This window comes from Magnolia sinica, chromosome 16 (genome assembly GCF_029962835.1).
Source record: "Magnolia sinica isolate HGM2019 chromosome 16, MsV1, whole genome shotgun sequence".
In the NCBI taxonomy this organism is placed as follows: Eukaryota; Viridiplantae; Streptophyta; class Magnoliopsida; order Magnoliales; family Magnoliaceae; genus Magnolia; species Magnolia sinica.
The window spans coordinates 11,302,413-11,320,018 of NC_080588.1; the positions used below are offsets into that span (position 1 = coordinate 11,302,413).

The window sequence follows — 17,606 nt, forward strand, 5'->3', positions numbered from 1 at the left end:
AAATTCCATAGACTTGAATAAGAAAGTCCATATTTACATTTGAAAGAGTTCGATGAGATTATAGCTACATTATGTTTTCCTAATGTATCTGAGGATACAATTAGGCTGAAACTCTTTCCTTTTTCCTTAAAAGAGAAAGCTAAGACGTGGTTACATTCACTACGTCCTAGATTCATTGGCACATGGAACGACATGCAGAGGGAATTCATAAAAAAATTCTTCCCACATCATAAAACGATTACCTTCAGAAAAGCAATCATGAACTTTGCCCAAAAGGAAGATGAAACATTCTTCCAATGTTGGGAAAGGTTCAAAGATTTGGTCAGTTCATGCCCACAACACGGATTTGAAACGTGGCGCATTACAAATTTTTTCTATGATGGACTGACATCTTCCATGCGCCAAATGGTCGAGACAATGTGTAATGGAGAGTTCATTAATAAAGATGTTGACGAGGTATGGGATTACCTCGATAGTCTTGCTGAAAAAACACAATCATGGGACTATTACCCAAAGTCGAACACCACGTCTAGGCTGACTCAATTAAAGGAGAAAGGTGGATTATATCTCTTGAAAGAAGAGGATGATCTCAAGTGTAAAGTGACTACGCTCATAAGGAAAGTTGAGGCCATGGAAGGAAAGAAGGATAAGGTTAATGAAATTGTTTGCGGCATCTGTGATTACAACATTCATACAATAAAAAATTGTCCTACAATACTCGCCTTTTGAGGAGTGTTGAATGAACAAGCCAAGGCCGTAAACAACTATCAAGGACCTTTTACTGGACCTAACTCCAATACGTACAATCCTGGTTGGAAAAATCATCCAAACTTTAGTTGGAGGAATGGACAAATGGCTACTCCTCAAGGTTTCTTCAATCAAAATCCAAATCAAGTGAAACCTCAAGAGGAACCGGTTCAAAATTCCATACAAGAGCTGGCTCAGGCAATGCGGGGAATTACAGATTTTATGCAAAAGATAGATTCTCGTATGACGGTTATAGAAAAGGGGATGCTTCCTGCACAACCTCTCCCCAATCCTAAACCGCAGTACGAGATTAATGATCCCAGCTCTTCAAATCAGATGGGGCATGCTAAATCCATCACCACTCTTAGGAGTGGGAAGATCATTGATAAAACCCTTCCGGTTAGGCCCGAAAAGCCTCAAGAACCAAAAGAGGACAACAATGATAGACCTAGTGATGCCCCACAAAAATTAGAACCGAAAATTCTAGAAAGTCAGTTGCTCCATTTCCCCAACGGTTGGTCGCACCAAAACCTCTCTCTAACTCTCAGGATATCCTAGAGGTGTTGAAACAAGTGAAAGTCAACATTCCTCTACTTGATGTCGTGAAACAGATACCTTCATATGCCAAATTCCTGAAAGACTTATGCACGACCAAACGACGGCAGAGTATTCAAAAGAAGATCTTCTTGACCGAGAAAGTGAGTGCCATCCTAAAGCAAGATGTGCCATAGAAATTCAAGGATCCCAGTAGCCTAACCATATCATGTGTAATCGGGGACCATCGAATTGATCATGCACTTCTTGACTTAGGAGCGAGCATCAATCTGATTCCCTACGCGGTATACAAATAGTTAGGTTTGGGTGAATTAAAACCCAACCTAACCACACTACAACTTGCTGATCGCTCTGTTCGTGTACTAAGAGGGATAATTGAGGATGTGTTAGTCCAGGTCGATAGATTTTACTACCCTGTAGATTTTATCATCCTGGACACCGAACCCATCAATAACATAAGCACTCAGATCCCCGTCATTCTTGGCCGCCCATTCCTTGCCACTTCAAATGCAATTATCAATTGCAGGAATGGTATCATGACTATGTCTTTTGGGAATATGATATTGGAGTCAAACATCTTTTTCAATAACGGCAGAAACTTAGAGGAGGATGACGATTTTCACGACATTAACATGATTGACTTTTTAGTGGAAGATACGACACCTCTAACCTTATCCTCTAACTCTCTAGAGACATGCTTGGCCCACTCCCATGATTTTGATGATGACATGACTAGGAAGACGTGTGCCTTGCTTGATACTGCACCGATACTTGAAATTAACTGGTGGAGGCCACAATTTGAAGAATTGCCACGAACCGATGTAATGCCTCTACCATCTAAACTCAAGCCGCCGAAGCTTGACCTAAAACCTTTGCCCTCTGATTTGAAATATGCCTATTTAGGTCAAGATGAGACATACCCGGTGGTGATCTCTGCCCACCTGGAGAAAGAACAGGAGAGTATGCTCATATCTACTCTCATTGAGCATAAAGGAGCCCTGGGATGGACAATAGCGGACCTCAAGGGAATCGATCCCTTGATTTGTACTCACCGCATATATCTTGAGGATAATGCAAAAATCGCTCGGCAACCAAAACGTAGACTAAATCTAAACATGAAGGAAGTGGTTAAGGCCGAGGTTCTTAAACTATTGGATGTGGGTATCATATACCCTATATCTGATAGTCAATGGGTGAGTCCAACTCAAGTGGTCCCTAAGAAGTCCGGGATTACCATCGTAGCTAATGCTAATAATGAACTCGTGCCAACTAGAGTCACTACTAGTTGGAGAATGTGCACTGACTAAAGAAAGTTGAATACCGTCACGAGGAAAGACCACTTTCCTTTACCATTCATTGATCAAATCCTGGAAAGGTTAGCTGGTCATTCTTATTACAACCAGATAGAGATAGCCCCTGAAGACCAGGAAAAGACCACATTTACATGTCCCTATGGCACCTTTGCCTACGGAAGGATGCCATTCGGACTATGTAATGCCCCTGTCACCTTTCAGCGATGTATGCTTAGTATCTTTTCTGATATGGTGGGGCAATATCTAGAGGTCTTCATGAACGATTTCTCTGTTTACGGTCCATCTTTCAGCAAGTGCTTGGAAAGTCTTAAATGTGTGCTGAAAAGATGTGAAGAAAAGAACTTGGTGCTTAATTGGGAGAAGTGTCATTTCATGGTTTAGAAGGGAATTGTCTTAGGGCATATCATCTCGTCCAAGGGAATCAAGGTAGATAAGGCAAAAATCGATCTTATCTCTAACTTACCTCCACCTAAGAACATTAGAGACGTGCGATCCTTCTTAGGACATGTAGGATTTTACAGGCGTTTCATAAATGACTTTAGTCTCCTCTCTCGTCCTTTATGTAATCTTTTGCAAAAGGATGCACCATACGAGTGGACTGAGCAATGCCAGGAAGCTTTCACCAAACTTAAGGGCATGTTAACTACTGCACCCATCATGCAGCCACTCGATTGGAGCCTTCCTTTTGAGCTTATGTGCGACGCTTCTGATTATGCTCTTGGGACGGTTCTAGGCCAGAGAAAAGATAAGAGGCCCTACATCATTCATTATGCAAGTAGAACTTTAAATTCTGCCCAAGTGAACTACTCGACTACGAAAAAGGAACTCCTAGCCGTAGTGTTCGCTTTGGATAAATTTAGGTCCTACTTAATCGGATCTAAAATCATTATCTACACAGATCATACGGCACTTAAGTATCTTCTTTCTAAGAATGATTCTAAGCCCCACCTAATACGATGGATCCTTCTACTCCAAGAATTTGATTTGGAAATTAAAGATAAAAAGGGAGTAGAGAACGTAATGGCCGATCATCTATCTCGCCTTAATAACTCTGATTCCCTCGAGACGACCCATATCAACGACATGTTCCCTGATGAAAAACTGTTCAGAGTCTCCCATTCACCTTGGTTCGCTGATATTGCTAATTATCTTGCTACAGAGAAGAACCTTGCGGCATGACTGAATAGCTTTTTCCCTGCTTTCATAGGACTAGGGTAGTTTGCTTTATGTTATTCTAGGATCGTTGGCTTTATACTGTTAGGTTAGTTTACTTTCTAAGTTGTTTTTGGATGGTTACTTTCGTTAGTTTCACTCTTGTGCTGACCCGCTCTCACGCTGATAGCTCTTTGGAATGGTCATTCAATCATCTCGTCAAGTAATATCTTTCCATCACTCCTCTTATATTTTCGTTGTCCCATGTGCATTGCATGCTTATTTCTTTTATATTGAGGACAATGTAGATTTTAAGTTGGGGGTGGGAGATTAGGTTTCCTAATCAGCGTTTTCTTGGTCTTGAGCAAAAATTGTAAAAAAATTTGATTTTTTTTTTTTGGACTTTCTTGTGAATTCGAAGGAATTTTGATGGCCATCTAGGGCACTTGGAATTTCAAGATACGTGATGTTGGTAGTTTAAGATGCTTGGAGTCAGTATCTGTTGGATTTCATAGTTAAGTTTGAATTATTAATCCAGAATTAGAAGTTGTAAACATTAATTGAGTTATGATCTTACTGGTCACATCTCGCTTACACATTAAGGTTTCATTTGATATTGAAGGATTAATTTGGTGAACACTAAGCTTGAAAGGAACCAACCTGAGAAATTGAATGGATTGGGCGAATGGTCTACACCATAGGTTTGCTCCCTATAGGTGTAGATTTAATTCCCTATGAATGATATGTGAAAAAATTTGGGTGTACTGTCTTCATCATAGGTTTGCTCCCAAAAGGTGAAGATTTGATTCCCCTTCTTGGCATTACTTTTAATGGAAAAATTAAAAATTAAAAGAATAAAAAGATAATGTGTAAGGCAAGTTTGAGTTATCGTGAATTCTCTTATTGGTTACCAATGATATCCTTAAATAGAGAGGTGAATCTTAATGTTGACAAGTCAAGATTAGACCATACATCCATGGAATTTAATGTTTAGAATTGTTCTAATTGATAGACTAATATTTTGAACTTAATTATAAAGTTGCCGTGAGTCTGATATCAAGAGAAAGTAATGCCAACATTCATGATTTTTTTCTTAAAATTCTAGTATTTGATGTGTTATTCAAAAATCACTCGAGTGCATATAAATTGTCCTGTAATTCTCAACTTATTTTTCGCATACTTTGCTTGGGACTAGCAAAATACTGGTTGGGAGTTGTGTTGAGGGTCAAATATTGCATATTAGACTCCAGTTATTGCTTGGATTTACAAACATGATACCATTTAATGGCCTGCTTTAATCATGTTTGTGATGCAGAGTGTATTTACAAGTGTGGACTGAAAAGGGAGCTTAAAGTATGGATTTAATGCTCTGATGACACTAAAGGCAACGGACGGACTCCAGAGGACTAAGATCGACGAAATTACACGCCAGGGATCCGCAAAAATCGAGAAACTGAAGCTCAAGCGACCTGAAAGTCAGCCAGAATGCAAGATCACGGGGTTTCCATCATCTGTTCGGCTCAAAACTTCATACATGGCTCGAGGACCAAAAACTAACCGTACACGTAAAATTTTAGCCATTGGATCCTCATGGAAGTGGCGAAACTGATAGATCATTCCATAAAACCCTGATTTAGGGCCCACCCGCTGTCCAGATACTCTTCAACTTCGATCCCCACGGTTCAAATGAAATGGGGAACAAGATAGATGCTGTGGATTTCTCATAGGCACGAGATAAGACCCAGATACATGGTGCATGTGCATAGCACACATGCACTGGACGTGCACCGGTCGGGCAGCTCGGTCAAAACCAGGCTGACCCGACCCTTCTCCTGCATCAAGACAGCAGACGGACGCCGTCTGTCCGTTCTTTGCTAGTGGGTCCCATCCATCGCATATTTCGAAAATCAGAGCCATCCATATGCTCCGCAGAGTGGTCAAAACCGTCGCCTAGCTTTCCTTTTAGTCCCATGCACGCAAACACACGCAGATTGCATGAAAACGCAGGAATGGATGGTGGGAGCAAAGATCGCATGGGCCACACTAAATCCAACATGAAGCCAGCCAATTCTTAGTGGTTTTTCGACGTGGATCGAATGGTTGGAGTGGATTCTACACCTGGCATCAAGAGATGGTCCGCCGACCATCACAGCGCTAAAATGCGCAGGCTCTGTTTCGCAACAGAGCCTGCGGTGGATTGTTGTGGGCCACCCTCTGAAGTGATCGGTCCGATCTGGACTGTCCAGTGGACTCCAAAAGGCCCTGTAACCATCACCTAGGTGGAGAAATTTCACAATACAGTTTGAGATAAGTTTGGATTGTTTAAACATCGGACGAACGGCAGCGAGATAGATCAGACGGGCCGCACCAAGAGACAGCCAAAACCATCCACTTCCAGTTGTTTTTTCGACATGCATTCAATAGACGAAGTGGATTTATCAAAGTAAAAGCGATGTGGGCCCCACCATCCGAACAACACAGGTATGTTACACATTCTGTTTACGCAGTCCGGAGAAATCCGAAAATTCTGGACAGCTGTGGCCCATCATCCTTGATCGGATGAACGATCTGAACCATTCATGTGGAGCCCACGCTAACCGAGACCCCAGCCATGAGGAAATTTTGAAGCCAAGCCTATACAGCCATCCCGAAAATAATCAAACGCAAGGTGTTTTGGAGCTTCTAAACTGCGTAAAACAGAAGCCTTCGGCACCGACTCCAACAGCGGGAGGATTGCGCCTAAATACTTCTATAAAGGAGGAGGTTTGGACGATAGAAAGGGGGGAGACGTGGAGCTTGGCTTGGCTGGAACAGGGTGCTGGAACGAGAGAGAGAGAGAGAAAGACTAAGTGTTTTCTTCTTTTCTTTTCTTTTTCGTTTTCTTTTTCTTTTTATTTGCTTTGGGTTCAGGCCATTCATGTGTGGCTAAACCTCTTAGCTAGGGCTAAGAGGTGAAGCTTGTAGCGTGATGGGAATACTCCTATGGTTTTGATTCATATTGAACTGCTTTTGATGCTAGTTGATTTCAGGGAATGCTTTCAGTTTTTAAGGGTTTGTTGTGACTGAAATTACAATAGATCTGCAATGGCTTTGAGTATTTCTTTTTCCTTATTTTGATTATGGCGTCAGGAAGCCCTGTTGCTCGCCATCGTCTCCTGGGCATGGTTGGATGGCAGTACCCTCCCTAACCTTCATAATCATCTGATTGGTTGGTAATTAGTTTAATTATGTTATTTACCTTGTCTGCTAAGCATGGTTTGGTGATGGAATCCATTCTAATTCATATACTTTCATCTCGTAAAAACTATATCAAATAAGTTCAGTTTAATTTCCATGATTCTTGATGCAGGCATAAGATCTCCCTGATCTCTACAAGTGGATCCTCTGAATCCCTAGTTTCCTTCCTTTGAATTCCTTAAGTTATTAAATAATAACTCCACAATTACTCCTTAAATTCTATTTGGTTTAGATCACACCTTGGTCTAGTTCTAGTTCTACTTGGTTTCAGATAACGTACAGGTATCAGTCCCTTAGGATTCGACCTCGGTCTTATCGAGTTTATTACTACATCACAACCCTATACTCGGAGAGTGAACATGTGACATGTGGGTAGGGCTATAAATGGTCGGGTTTGGGGTGGGTTTTGGCAAAACTAGATCTGTCCATTTACTAAATGGGTCGAGTATAGATAGGTTTGGGTCGGGTCTGAGTCAATCCCATCAGACCCATTTATAAATGGTTTCGGGTTTGGTAAAAGGATATCCACTCAAACCCATTTTAAATGGATTGGGTCTAACAGGTTTGGTTAAGGGATATCCAAAACCTGAGTTAATGTCCATTGTTTCCTCTCGCATGGCCCACTTGAGTTTTTGATCTGCCTCATTTTCTATCTTATGTCCTAAACTGTGATGGCAAAATGGATGGATTGGGCAAATTTCTCAAAAACATCATGATGGGCCCCACTTAACATCCTAACTCAGGAACTTCCTGCAAAAGCCTTTCATATGCAATCTGCGTAAATCCTAATTCACTAATTCCACAATCTTGGACACATCAATTCGGATTCCATGGTGCCCCGTATTATAAGCTAGGATGGATTTCTCATTTTCCCACATTACTTGTCAAGGTATGCAAGCATTTTTACCGGGTTTAAAACTGGGTCTGGATGGGACCCTCTTAATATAGACCAGACCCTCCCATTTACTAAATGGATTCAAGTTGGGTCGGGCCTAATATAAAGGAAACGAGATCCAAGCCCGTTTAGTAAATGGGTCTGTTTTTTAAACAAGCCTTGTACCATTTAACAAACGAGTTGGGTTTGGATTGGGTCTAGATGGGTTGGGTCTGTGTACCCCATCAAGTATGTTGACCCATTTACAGCCCTACACATGGGTCAATTGACTATATATAGCAGAACATTCATATGAAAGGCTAATGTGACACCCGTGCTATGCAAAATATAGCTGCTATTCTATTTATTGTATGAAAAATGAGCTAGAACAGATTTTATCCTAAAATTATTTTTGTCCAAAGTAATGTTTATTTGTAAAGGATGGCTCTTGACAAACCACGAATATGTGCTGATGACCGTACAAGTTCGTTTGAACGGGACCCTTTCAGTAACAAACTGCCCATTACACGTCACCTTAGTAATGAAATCCATCCTAATAAAATCCACGTTTTCTTTTGCTGGTGAGTGAAACACATAGCTGAAATAATAATTTTCCTGGTTTCTAAAGAAAATATCATGCAACAAATAATCAAAAGAATCATTGTTGGAATCCATATTTTTCCATCTGCTGTGAATTCTACTGTAGTTTTTCATATATCCATGTGTGGTTATCCATCAAAACAAGTAGGCCACATCTTAGAAAAGGAATTTTGTGAAGGAGGGATTTCGAGAATGCCATTTCCAGTCCCACATGTTCAAGCGCCACAAACAAACGCCCCCAGATGTGCCAATGACGTGGACAACTGTTAGATCCAGATCGTTCATCATCCTCTCCACTTTGTGTATGTGTCTTATGTTGAAAAACAGACCAGCTCATACCATGTGATGGCCCACCTGATAAATTGGTTGGCTGGATTTTTTATGATGTGAATGGTCACTGCAGCTATTAAGATAATTAACGGTTCAGATCTCATACACACATTCCATGTAGGCACTCATTTAAGCAATTTGCCTTCTCGCTTCACATAGGGGCTTGAAATCAGCAATCCCCTTCACTAAAACCACTCTATTCCTTTAATGGCCCACCTATGTTGCATTATTGTAGTAAAACCACTTTATTGCTTTCATGGAGTAAAACCACTTTATTGCTTTTATGGCCCAGCTATGTTGAATTATTGAACATAAAGCAATGACAATGAGAACGACGTTACTGACTAAAGTGCCATTGGAATCCTCATTAAAATGAGAAGAAATAGTGTAGCCATACAAGTGCAATGGGCATTCTTATTTGTAAGAGCTTTGCTAAGTGCAAGTCAGGTGGGCCATAGTTCCAAGATCCAATCCATCCATCAGAAATGATCCAATATGTTGATCCACTGGTCAGGTGAGCCACAGTTTACGAAGGCCGGACCAACCTGATGGGTGGATTGGATCTCACACGTATGTGACATGTTGGCACATATAGCAAGCTTGTCCCACCGTGAAAATGGGACTACGCGTGCATCTGACTACACACCTGTACTGCGAGTATATAACCAAATGGCATGACCCCGGTTGCCTACTCACACTGTTGGTAGCTAGTAGCTACTAGACGGTGATCTGGCCCCTACCATAATGCGTGTATTTTATTCGGGCCATCCATCCATTTTTATAACTCATTTTAGAGTATAAGACCAAAAATAGGCAAATCTAAATCTCATGTGGACTACAGTACAAGGAAAGAACTGCGATTGAACGCCCACTTTTTGAGGAATACAAAAGTTTTGGATGAAGCTGATATTTATCTTTTCCCTACCGTGGGCCCCAGATAACTGTTTTCTAGTGATGTGGTCCCCTTAGATTTGGCTCTGCCTCATTTTTTGGCTCATGGATGGACAAACCACTCGGCTAGCGGTTAATAACTAATGATTGGTACTATGTGGAATCCACCATGATGTATGTGTTTCATCGATGCCATCTATCCATTCTTCCATATCGTTTTATGGCATGAATCCAAAAATGAGGTTGATCCAAATATCAAGTGGATGGCACAATATTGATTGAACACCCACCATTAAAAACTTCTTGAAGCTACAAAGGTTTTGGATCAAGCTGTTATCTTTATTTCCCGTTATGATCTAATCAACAGGTTAGATGACAAATAACCATTACAGTGAGCCATAAGAGGTTTTTAATAGTGGACATTCAATCATTATTGTTTTCCCATGGTGTGGTCCACCTGAGATTTAGATATACCTCATTTTTTGGATCAAGTCTTTCAAAATGGATGGATGGCATGGATAAAACACATACGTCATGGTGGGCTCCACATAGCACCGAGCACTAGCTACCTGGCTGGTGGCAGCGTCACTAGCCAAACCGTGTTTCATGCATGGACTGGGGGTGGTGGTGGGGCCCAAAGAGCACTGTCCAGAAGCCACCTCGCTACTGGCAATATCAGTATGCAGCTCGCATCCCAAACGGCACAAATCCATAAAAACGCCTCCCTAAAGGTTCACGCTGATCCATTTATCATGTGTGTCACAACTCACAACTAAATGTTGATATCGTCCATTTCTCATCATTTCCTAACCCTTCAATTTTTTGGCATGTGATTATGGCCCACATATTATTGGGCACACAAAGAAAGACCACCTTATTTATTTATTTATTTTCTTAGCTTGTTAGTACACCCACTCTCAGATCACACTTCACTGTTAGCCACCCCCTCTAGGGATTTGATACCAAGACCTCAGTGTTGAAATCTACCACTCAATCTACCACTTGATCTATGGACCTGGGTGTGAGGGAAAAAACAGAAGAAGAAGAAGACCACCTTATGAATAGCCTGGATCTAACAAATGGTTACCGAATCACCCGAGCAACAACAGTGTCTTCGTCCATACCATAAAGCATTAGTTCGCATTGCTACACAATCTTTCAATCAATCAAGACCTTCCATCTAGTGGGACCCATTGTGGATGACAATTTAAATTCAATTACGAAGAAAGAGGATGATCCTAGCCATCTAAACAATGGCCATTTAGTAACGGTGGTGGAAAAAAGAAAATAATTAATGGTCAACATCAAATGATGGAAAGTATAGATAAGTGATGTTTTTGGATTTTTGGATAAGTTAACGAAGCCCCACTATTTTGACAGCTCATATTGATGAATACTCTGCCACTGCCACCTGCAAAGTAGAGAGATAGATCTATCATGTTCTGCTACTTACCATCTCCACCCTATCATTTACTACGCAAATAATGAGATTGGCTGTCCATTATCTTTTAGATTTATTAAGGTGATAGTTAGAATTTTGGACACAAGTAATATTTTATAATTACAAGTCATTTGTGATCAGCCTATTTTTGTATAAATGATCTAAACTGTCGATGTTAAGGGCTAAAGATTAGAAAATTAGAATTGTCATATTAGTGAGATATTTGCATAGTAGTTCATAAAATCCGAGCCGGACATAATGTAGAGTCTAGATCAGGTGATTGGATTGTCCAAGTGCCCCAATGCAACTAGGAGCACTATAGTTATAATGCTCTAAGCTGGTACACAACAGGATAGCTTGGAACAGTTTCCAAACTTAATAGACGGTTAAGATCGATGACTAGATTGTCACCGTGAAAGGATACAACTAGGAGCACTATAACTTTTAGTGCTCTAAGAACACTCAAGCATATCTCTACAAATAATTGAATAATTATACATAGAGAAGGTCTCAAGTCCAACAAATTGCCTGAAAATTACAGTCCACCAGCTTCTCAATTTTCATGTCCGCACCACATCCAACCATGTGCTAAAATCAGTCAATCTATTGGCCCATTTAATAAGTGGATGGGGCTGATTTTTGCACAAGATGTTCATTACAGTAGGGCCAGACCTATTAGAAGTGTTGGATGTCTGGACACAATATAATAGGTTGGAAGTTATTCCTTAAGTGGACCGTAAATTTTGATCCAACGGTTGGACTAGAGACCGGGGTGCAGGCAGAGGTAATACTCACAACCAACCTAGCCTAATTATTACATCGGAATCAAACTAACATCTAAGCCTGCATCCACTCCCATTTCAAATCATTATTTTTGGTAAGTTTTGTAATCCCTTCTTTCTATTTAGATTACCAATTCTCTCATTTTCTTTACTCATTCTTAAAGATTGGAGAGTCGGATGTATAACGTGTGTCACTAAGCTACTAATTTATTATACATGTGGCTTGCTGATGATATTCCAAAGCAATTAAATTATCAATTGAATTACTAAAATTACTTCATAAAATGGTATGATCAGTTCAAAAATTAACCATGTATATCAACGGTTAAAAATTATTGGTTAGTTGCTCATTTGTGATCCTATGCTTCTGGCCCATCCGAAGTTTGAAATTTCATCATTTTTGGCCAAAGTATATATTTCAATAGGCTTATTACAATTATTATGTGAAACATCACATATGTACACTAATTAATGATATTTAAGTTGGTTTAATAATTAAATTTAAACTCTTTAAATATACTACATAATTTGGGTGCATAGCTATTTTTAGGTTATAGGGAATTTTGAATTTAGAGTGCCAAAGAAGAATTTTGAATTTAAGGTATTTCCAATCCTAGGATTTTCCAAATCCATGGTGCCAAGGGATGCTCATGTCATGAGGGGTCCAATTTTTGTACAGAATTCCGGTTGTAGGAGAGTGATACATATCTAGGAAGTACATCATCACCCTCGTCATCATCTATTGCAATTAATTGGCATCCGCGTATTATATACATATATAAATAGGTTAAAGTAGATTTCAGTTTATCTATTAATACGAGGAATTATACAATACTCAGGCAGCCTATGACACTCAATACACATGCACTCGGAAATTATACATATGGCATGCATTAACTCAATTCAAACCAACTAAATCGTGGAACCAACTGTGGCTTAGTCCCAGTTCTTAGTTAAACAATCCTAACCTCTGATTCATGGACACTTGTTTGTTGAAATAAGACATTTAAATATTTTTCAGTATTAACTATCCATTGAAAGTTAACCAACTGGATGGTCCAATAAAATCAAATAAGGGTATTTTTTGTTTATGATATGTCTAAGTTAGGCAACATCATAAGTCAAAAACTCGAAAACCCAACTCAATGTCTATCCAGGTTGGGTCAACTCAAAGACTCGACAGGACCGAGTCTTCCATTGACATGACTTGATATTTTATTAATTAAATTTTTATTATTTAATGCATTTAAAAATAGTTGGAAATGGATAAAATAATAAAAATACCTAAGTAGCAAGTGCACATTGCAGAGCAGTAGTAGAGGATTGTTTGAAAACTCAAAAACTCGACTCGACTCCACTCGATAGCTAGTCAGGTCGTGTTGACTCAGAGACTGGATTCAACTCGAAATTTAATAATTAACCCAGGAATTTAACTACATTAATAATAAATACTTAAAACAATGTGATATAAATATATGCAACTTAAGAGCATAGAAGCAGTCCTTGGTCAAGTGACTCAGCCCAATTTCTGATCGAGTCAAGTTGATTCAGCTTAGTTATGAGTCGTCACCAATTTTTAAAACTATGCGGCAGATCGTTATAACTTTTAAAACCTGATTACTTCTAAGAATCATGTGTAATAAATAGAAAGAAGACAATGGAGAAAAACTCAAATCAACAATCATATAAGAACATAAGATATACATGGTTCATCATCTGGGATACATTCAAGAGTAATCTGCCAAAGAAATAATCTACTATGGCACTAGGCTCGAAATCTAGCCGAGTCAAGTTGACTCTGTGGACCCACGTTTTTGAACCATGAGCAACATGATACATGGAATGGATGCACAACCTCACAACCATCAGCTAAGGACCAAGTTTCACCATACATGATGAAATGCTGCACCACATCAGACTAATTAATAAGGAAATATCATGATATATGGTTCAACCAAACGCACCCTAAAACAAAAATACAAGAAGATTAAGTTCAGACCGATGTGGGAAGAGAGAGAATATTGAGATTTGTTTACTATCCTCCTCCCCTGCATCCATAAGTGGCCTTGCAGCCTCTATTAATGTAAGGTTGTCCTGCTTGAGGATTACCACCTGCACCGTATCCGTTCGGATTCAAAGCACCATAACTGATGGAATTTGTTTGTTGGAGGAATCTCCTACTAATCTCAGACTCCATCAGAAACTCCTCTTCATTTAAGCATCCACCAATGGATCCATTGCACTCACACCTTCCTCTCCACATGAGAAACCCAAACAGGATTCCAAGGACTCCAACATAAAAACAAACACCTCTGCTCATCTCTCTCTCTCTCTCTCTCTCTCAAATGATCAACAAAGTTCTTATAGTAGCTATACTAGCTTTATTCCAAAAAAAAAAAACGACCCTTCCCATAGAAACGTTTCTAAGTTAAGCTTATACTACAAATCGATGTGTGGGGGATACCTTAGATGTTTTAATGAAATCCAATCAGTCCATCATTTTTGTACCCTATTATTTCCGTGCGACCAAAAAATCAGGTTGATCTAAGACTCAGGTCCGCCACACCACTGGGAAATGTTGGGATGGGCATGCTCACCATTAAATGCCGTCTTGATTGTATGTGGGGTCCAATGTGTTTTTTTTATTCCATCTATTCCATTCATAAGATGCATACGACTAAGGAATGGGCACACAAAAAAAATCAGTTCATTCCAAAAACTTAGGTGGGCCATGAAACATGATTTTATTGATTTTATGCACGATTTTACATGGTGTGTCCTACCTTTGTATTGGATCGATCTGAGTTTTGTGAAACCAGAAGAATATGAGGGATTTCACATGATGGACGGATTAGATTTTTGCTTTTAAAACACGACGGTGGGGCCCGAAAGATAATTTCTACTTCTGTATATACATTAGTAGAAACGTTTGTATCGGGTCTGAGTTACTTCATTAGCTGGAGGGCACTTCGAAAGTGCACTCATCTCACACGTAGAAAAGAGGAGCACTCGTGTGAGATCAGAGCCACTCATCAGGCTATCAAAGCAATGTAGATGACATGCGTAAGAGAATGGGCCTATATGATAATTGGGTGGGTCCGTTTGTACAAAATAAATGAACAGTTTAGGTAAATTAACACTGGTTCAAATTCTCTATCCGTGTGGCTAATCTGATAACCATATCTGCTTGATTTTAGATGGATGAAATTTAGACGGTCGGAATCACCTGAAGAGCAAGTTCGATCTTTAAGAGTCCACGTGTCAGTCAAGCAAGGGCAATTAGTATTTCTCGCGAGGGACACTCGAGCTATGAAGAGGGATGACTTCTTGGGTCACCTTCAGGTGTGCCCCACTTGACGTTCTAATAAGTGGAAACGGATTGGCTACTCCCCCTGACACCAGCCAATGGCCGATGGTCGGTGCTCCGTGGGCCCCACCATGATGTATGTGTTTCATCCATGCCGTTCATCTATTTAAACAGATCATTTTACTGTATGAGAAAAAAAAATGAATTATTTCACAATCTTAAGTGGACCACATTACAGGAAACAGTGTTGAATGAGCGTCGACCATTAAAATACATTTTGGGACCATAAAAGTTTGGAATCAAGCGGATTTTTGTTTTTTCCCTTCATCTGGGGCTGTATGACCTAATCAACCTATTGGATGTCAAATAAAAAGTACAGTGAGCCTTAGGAGGATTTTAATGATGGATGTCCATTTCTTATTGTTTTCATGTGGTGTGGTGTACCTGAGATTTATATAGCTCTCATTTTTGGGATCAAGCCATAAAATATCTGTAAAAATGGATAAACGGAAAGGATGAAACACATACATCATGGTGGGGCCCACAGAGCACCGATCACCACCCACGGGGCTGATGTCAGGGGGAGTAGCCAGTCCGTTCTCGTAATAAATGAAGTGAAAGGTACCCACCACCAAACACACTGAACTCTTTTTAGTCGTTTTGCAAACATGGATCGCCCCGTAGGCTCACATGCATAGGTGCTCAGATGATCGCAACTGTCCAAGTTTTGGTTGATGTCGTAAAAGTGATACTATAATAAAATTACTTTGATTAGATTATTCTGACCGTAGATATTTGTGGGCAAACGTAGACCATTGAAAGTAAACTTTTTAACGGGTCAAATTTAAATTAATAAATCAATGATCAGGATCATTTTTAGAGTGGTAATTGGGTCGTTCGCCATATTAAAAAGCATATGCAGGATGGACGCTTCCGATTATTCAACGATCATTGACTGTGGGCCCGACACATCCTGGTGAACCTGAATCGCGAGACACGCAAAACGATCCAATGCTCTTTCATGCCGGTCATGTGAGGGGTTTTTCACAAACGTCCAAAATGCCAACCTGTATTGGCGGGCAGATATTCCTTTGGTACATCTTCTCTCTCTGTTTGGTCGTGCGTGGCCCATGCAACAGTTGTATGGGCTGAATTTGCGGACCATACGGCCACATTTCAACCAAGATCAAACGAAACCTGATCATTCTCATGCAATATCAGGATATTATGAAGAAATGTATAGGCTACTTGGGCCATTTGGCACTGTGTGCAAGATCGAGCGTCATCTTATTGACACTCGGTTTGTTTTGGTCACGTGTGATATGTGCTGTTTTGGCCACGTGTGATATGTGCCGATATGTGCCGATGTTTTAGAATCGATAGTATACTTACTTTCAAACTAAACAACTTGACCCCAATCATTAAGATAGACGAATATGATTGTAATTCGATTTGACCGAGTCCTAAGAAGATTTAAGGTACGCAGATAGGTAGATTGTGATTATATATGACAGAGTTATTAGAAGATCAGTTGCTCATTCAGCCACTTATAAGATAGTTATAACATAATCAGGTGATTATCAGAGGGTGAAGTTCTTTCTCTGAGTTGCACATTGCCTTCCATACAAAAAGACTTTTATAAATGAAAACCGTCAAACATGAATGAAATACTTAGGGTCAATTACAAGGAGCAATTACAAGAATATTTATCCGAAAGATGAATTGATTGTATTGACATTGGGAATAGTCCCATGTAAAAGCATATACTTAGATTACAACTATGGATTACTGGTAATGGATTACGACTAAAGATTACCGCAACTGGATTATTGCTACTCCTATGATAGAGATAAGCTATGATAAGGAATGATAATTTAATTAGTTTGATTGGTTTAATATGAGACGGCTTGCTTTATTGAATCTCTTATTATTTATAATCCTCTTTCGTGGCTATCTCTCTAGCGTTTCTTTCTTTAATTAATGGTTATGGCAGCTGATTCGCTGCCATGTTGGTCTTCCATATCCTTCATTCTTTTCTTGATACGTGTCCTTTTAACTATTCTTTTCACTTGACCACTTTTCACATCTTGACTTTTTAGTTGTGCCTTGTCATCAGATGACGCATATCATCATATTAACGCCAGTTGCAATTCTGTGAAAAACATTTTAAATATCTTTAAAGATCTTTCATACACTATAATTTCCCGTGCAATGACAAGTGTCTTTCTTTAATTGGCTATCTCAGGAATAGTCAGAATAGGCAAAAATGTAAAAGCGATGGTGGCTCTTTATTCAATATAATAAATGCAATCGGTCGTCTTTCCACATTTCAGCTCCCCATTGCTTCTGCTTGACAGAGACAAAAACTGAAAGTGGT

The 17,606-nt window shown here is 39.7% G+C and overlaps 1 non-coding gene across 1 annotated transcript; it reads right to left on the minus strand.

Moving 5' to 3' along the window:
- Positions 1-240: 240 nt before the first annotated feature.
- Positions 241-347, minus strand: LOC131230018 (small nucleolar RNA R71). The gene has a single exon (XR_009163747.1). It is a non-coding gene; the product is annotated as a small nucleolar RNA R71 (small nucleolar RNA).
- Positions 348-17,606: the final 17,259 nt, after the last annotated feature.